Source organism: Lytechinus pictus, chromosome 11, assembly GCF_037042905.1.
Source record: "Lytechinus pictus isolate F3 Inbred chromosome 11, Lp3.0, whole genome shotgun sequence".
Classification (NCBI taxonomy): Eukaryota; Metazoa; Echinodermata; class Echinoidea; order Temnopleuroida; family Toxopneustidae; genus Lytechinus; species Lytechinus pictus.
The window spans coordinates 9,812,326-9,818,508 of record NC_087255.1 but is presented as its reverse complement, the minus strand read 5'-3'; positions in this window follow the sequence as shown (position 1 = coordinate 9,818,508).

The window sequence follows — 6,183 nt, the reverse complement described above, 5'->3', positions numbered from 1 at the left end:
TGAAATCAACAGGAAAATGTTCGGCATGGTTCACTTGTACATGAATGATTTTTAGATTTAGATTTAGATTTAGATTTATTCATTTTCCGTTCACAAAGCACAACAAAATCAAACAATACATAGTCAAATTTGAAGTACAACATCGGAGTAAGGTATAAACAATGAGAACTAATGCTAACTAAAGTAACTTTGACTATAATGACTATATAAAACAGAACGGAGGGGCTTGCCAAGAAAAGCAAAGCTTGTATGAGAGGCAAGCCCCCGTAACTTAGTTTCAGTACGTATATTACAAAATTATAATATAAAGGAGAGACGGGAGACAGTTTAAAAGGAGGGAAAAGGAGGCTATACAAAATATCAAAGGTAACAACGAAAGAGTAACACAAATTAGAATAAGTGATAATAGTAATAATAATAATAAAAAAATAATAACAGTATGGTTACAATAATTGTGATAATGAGGGAGGAACTGAGAAGCAAATGTAGGGAGAGAGGGGGGGGGGGGGTGCAGGTACAATTGGAGGTGCAAAGAGGAGCATGGCAGGTGCGGGAAAAGGTCGGCAGGCAAGTTGTATCCTGGGAGGTTTAAAAAAAAAAAGTTTTTGTTGTGTATAGTTTTGGTTATATGGTAGATTGACTTGTTTGTGTAAAGTATTGGCTAATAAGCATCTTTTTAAGGTTATGTTTAAAAACTGTGATGCTTGGGGATTCCTTAAAGGCGTTGGGCAAGGAATTCCAATATACGGGACCAGAAAAGACAAAAGAATTTTTTGTCACTTAACTGACACTTTAAGTGGTGGGGCACCCCCGGCAGATGCTCCCAAAAATCCTGACCCCCCACAATGTTGAGCTAGATCAGCTGGCAAGCTAAGGTACCCACATGAAACTACCAGGAAAACGTTTGACATAGTTCACTGTTTCATGAATGACACCTTAAGTGATGCTCCAGGCTAAAAAAACAATATGATTTAAACAGATAAAGAAAAAATCAAACAAGCAAAACAATGAAAATTTGATCAAAATCTGACAAGGAATAAAAACGAATGGCATTTTAAAGATTTGCATTATTCCGGTAAAACAGTTCTAGGCATGTGTTCATGAATATTAAATGAGTAAATTGATGATATCATATCCCCACTTGTTCTTTTGTATGTTATTATATGAAATTAGGTTTATTAAATTTTTTCTACCAAGAACTGAAAAAAATTAGATTGACAACTGATTTGAGGCATTTTATATTTATTGCTGCAACTCATTTCATTATAAAGGAGACATACATGTGTCATAAAAAAATGAAACAATTCAGATTTCATGTAATAACATAAGAAAAAGGAAAGTGGGGACGTGACATCATCAGCCCACCTAATGAATATTCATGATGGTTTGCATATAACTATTTTCACAAAATATTGCTTAACTTAAAAATTCAATATCTTAGTTATTTGTTATCTGATTTTGTTGAAATTTTCAGCATTGTGCTCTGTGAATTATTTCTATTTATATAAATATTTTCAGCACGGAGCATCCCTTTAACTGCCACTTTGAGTGGTGGGGAGCCCGGGAGATGCCCCCAAATCCCACCACCCCCCCCCCCTGAGATTGAGCTAGATCAGCTGGAAAGTTTATTAACAACACGAAACCAATCAGAAAATATTATACATCAGCTGTATAGGAGCTGGGGGTAGAAGATTGAGACTGAAACTGATGTTACACTTTTTTTCAATTTCATTTTATACATTCCATGTTTCCCATCATGTACTCATCTCCACTATCAAATACGAGGACACCTATGCTACTTGCTCAAACGTTTTATGAAAAATGAATGAATACATATTCATTTTATCATAACTTGATAATTCAATGAATGAGTATGAATTAGAATTAAAAAAAATTATAAGTTAAAAGAGGACTACGAAAGGGAAGGGAATGGGAAGGGTAAGAATGAGAAAGAGATTACGAATTGAAAAAGAGAAACGGAACATAAGAGTAAACCAGAAAAATAATAAAAAATAACCTTCACACCTCCAAAGTCATGTGTCGATTGCTTCAATGCAGACAAAAATGAATGCGAATAAAGCAGAAAGAAGTAAGAAGTCAAACATCATTTAATTTTTCTGATAAAACATTACAAAATATTAAAAAGCAGTAGGAACATATCTAATTTTCTGAACGCTTAAATGCATTCCAATATACAGATCAAAACATGTTGTTATGTAAATACAATTTAATGACGTTCCACAGTTATGTTTGTGCGCATCATGATCTGCGCATATTGTACACTCTGCGCGCTGACGTCACAATTGATGGACAGGTGATTAATCAGCTGTAGGTATGAGCTGATTTTGCTCATTATGCACTCTAACTGCAGATCCAATGTTTTATTTTATGAAGCTAATAAACTGGAATTATTCCATAGACCAATTCCTAAAAATAGTTATACAAATTCAAAAAATCTTTACTCTGTAGTGCTGTAAAGTATAATGAATATTACCTCGAGTTTGAATAAATGGTAGAGTGGTTTCAAATTTGTACTCACACAGATACAAAGCATTTGGCGCGTTTTTGTAGTTAAAAAAACAAAAAAACATTTGCTCTAATAAAAGTGCTGAGTTTGAAAAGAAGCACATTAACCCCTATTTTTTAATGTTTGCACCTCTTAGGTATGATTTCCTCTACAAATGCAAAGTTTGGTGAAAATGACACGGGTTTTGAATAAAGTGCAGCATTTATTGTACTTCTCAAGTTTGTTGATGAAATCTCGGTCTCACAGACTGGGTTTTTGTAATCTTTCGCATAATTTTAAAGAACTGACAGTGCTGTTTAGATTTAAAAGAGCAAACAAATACCAATATAAATAGATTCTCCATCTTGAACATTCAATTATTAACTATATTTCAAAATTTGATGAAATTTTCATGGATTTTGACTGAGTAATAGAGGTTTAAACTGATTGTATTGATCGCTTAAGGTCTAAAAATGCCATTTTTTAAAATGCGCAATTCTTAAAAACATTTATTTGGGTGAAGTTTGAAGCTCTATATATAGCAGAAAAAATCATACGCATGGACCCACGTTATATTTTGCATACTTGGAATATTCAGGTGATAAATTATCTCGGTGTAAAGTTTGGTAAAAATTAACATGGATTTCATTTTAACTGTGGAACATCCTTAAAATGTAAACTCAACAATTCGATAAAAATTAATTATTTTAGTCAGCCTCATATGGTAGACAAAAAAATCAATTTCAACAATACTTTGCCTGAGAATTTTGAAGTAATGTGATAAATCTGCATCATTAGGGTTAGTAAAAATTATTTACCGATAACTTGTGAATACCGTGGCAGTTGACTCGTCATATTACCACGATTACAAAATTTTCAAGTGTATACTCGCTATCATTATTTGTTATTATTGGCATCAGTGATTTTTTTTTCTCTCCGTAAAATACCCTGAACGTATTGGTGATCATAACAAAAATTATATGGTACATGTATATTGTGGATGAGGTTCAGCTCTTTTTTAATGTACTACTGTACATTCAGAATCAATATCAGATAAGCGAAGTCGCTGAAAACAAAAAAGCAGAAGATATACTTTTTTCACTTACGACTTACATAAATGTCGTAATAGAATGATACAATTATGAAACGATTATCTGAACTTAAGAATTAGTCCAGTCGATTTCAGAATGATAAATCATGAAGATAAAAAAAAAAAGCAGCAATCCATGAACCTTGTTGTGTTATTGCATTACACATGTTACTGTTGACACATTCACACAGACACACACAAATCTTAATTTGTTTGTAGTTAGCAAGGCAATTTCTCCAGTCTCGTAACAGCCCCCCCCCCCCCCCGGCGGATTTCACCAGGGAAAAAGGGGAAGAGAAAAAGGAGAAGAAAAAAAGAAAAGGAGGAAAAAAGGGAGGGAAAGTGAAAGAAAAAGGGGAAAAGAGGAAGGGGAGAGAAGGGAAAGCAAGAACACAAAAAAAAGGGAAAACGAAAGGAATTCGGGAAACGGAAAGAAAAACTCATGAGAAAAACAAATCATCGTGAAACACTAATAGGCAACACACCGGGGGCTACACTAGTAAAAAAAAAGTCAAATAAATGGCAAAATTGAACATAAAAGGAAAAGAAAGAGGCAAAAATAAGCGGAACATGAAGGTAAAATGGAATGAGCCAAAAGCTAAATTTGAAAATGAAGAAACGGGACAAGAAAAAAAAAAGAGAACTTAAAAACATGACGGGTCTGCTGAGGATTAGAAACAAAGAACGGAAAGAAAAATATATGCCATATAACATTTTGTATGAAGTCTATTATTAACTTGATCAATTTAATGCAGTAATGGTCGCAACCAGGACAAACAAAGTCCTAGGCCAAGGTCTAGACACATCCTCCTATGTATGTTATATATCCCTACCTATTAAGTTAAGCTTTACGCAGGCAAGAGTTACCGTAAAAAGCTTATTAATGTCTACAATCTCAAAAGCTACCAAGGACTTTGCCCCAAACCTCATGCAGCAGGGGCTCTTCATCTGTAACAAAGGGCCCTATAACGGGGCCCCTGTATGGACCTTCCTGCATTGAGCTTTATGTTGAAGCACTGGTGTATATGGGGTAGGGGGCTTGGTTCCACAGCCAAGGGGGAAGAAAATAAAGATGACAAGGACAGGAAATTAATTTGGGGAAATAAAATAATTATGATATATAATAAATAATTATGATATATAATGTAAAAAACTATCGCATAATTAGAATTTTATTCCAATAAACCACTTTTTTTTTCTGGCTCGCTTTTCTAGCTGGCAACAATTTCCCACATTTGCTATATATGTGCCACCTTAAAATATTTGGTTTATTACGCAACTGCATTGAAGTAATGTGTTGTGTAAATTGTATACCTGGGATTTGTTCTATAAGGTTTAAAATGGCTTAATATAAAGAGGTATAAGGGTTCGCCCCGGACCCCACCCGCATATCACTAGCACACAGATGGAAGAGTTCTACAAATAAGAACAAAAAGAAAAGGATAGGAAAAGTAAGAATTTCATTCCAGCTGATCTAGCCCAATTTGGGCGCCCCAATTGGGGGCATCTGCCTGGGGGGGGGGGTGCCCCACTACTTAAAGTGTTACAGTTAAGTGTCATTCATGTAAAAGTGAACTATTCAAAATATTTCCTGTTGGTTTCAGTTGGTTACCTTGCCAGCTGATCTAGCTCAATAATAGGGGGGGGGGGGTCAGGATTTTGGGGGCATCTGCCGGTGGTGCCCCACCACTTAAAGTGTCAGTTCAGTGTCATTCATGTACAAGTAAACTGTTCCGAACATTTTCCCGTTGGTTTCAAGTGTTTACCTTTCCAGCTGATCTAGCTCAATTTGAGGGGTTGGGGTTTTGAGGGCGTCTGCCGGGGGCGCCCCACCACTTAAAGTGTCAGTTAAGTGTCATTCATGTACAAGTGAGCTATGCCAAACATTTTCCTGTTGGTTTCAGGTGGTTACCTTTCCAGCTGAGCTAGCTCAATTTTGGGGCCTCATTTTTAGGGCCCCTACGGCCACACCCACCACTTAGGACACGGCAGACGCCCCATTCATTGCATTGTGTGATATGGGGAATCACGTCATTAACATGAAAAATGTCTACTTTTTCAGCTATGCTGACCCCTGCTGGCTCCCGTACTATACGCTCGATCTCATGGAGGATTACTTCGTCTTGATCATCATGATCACGTAGATCTCTCTGGTCATGGTCGCCATATTTGCCTTGTTCATGCATGGTGACGAAATGTTCACATATCTTACAATCAAGATGGGGTAATATATGACACATCAGATCTGTCACATAGTCAATTCGTGCTTTCTTATCTTTCTACTCTATATTATGTTCATAAGAATAATGCAAATGATGTACAGCTAATCGTAACGCAGATGTAGTCATATATTTGGGTAATTTATATCTGAAATCTCCCGAACCCGGGGCTCCGGTATGAGTATTTGATTTTAGCGTCATTGTATAGAAAATCGACACCAAGTTGGAATGTAATCACTGATAGACTTGATAACACTGTCACAATATCTAATAGGCTTGATAAAATGTCACTGTATACAAATAAATGAATCTATAACGACGGTTCAGTCAGTGTATCACATCTATTCTCACCAGTATTATGTTCACAT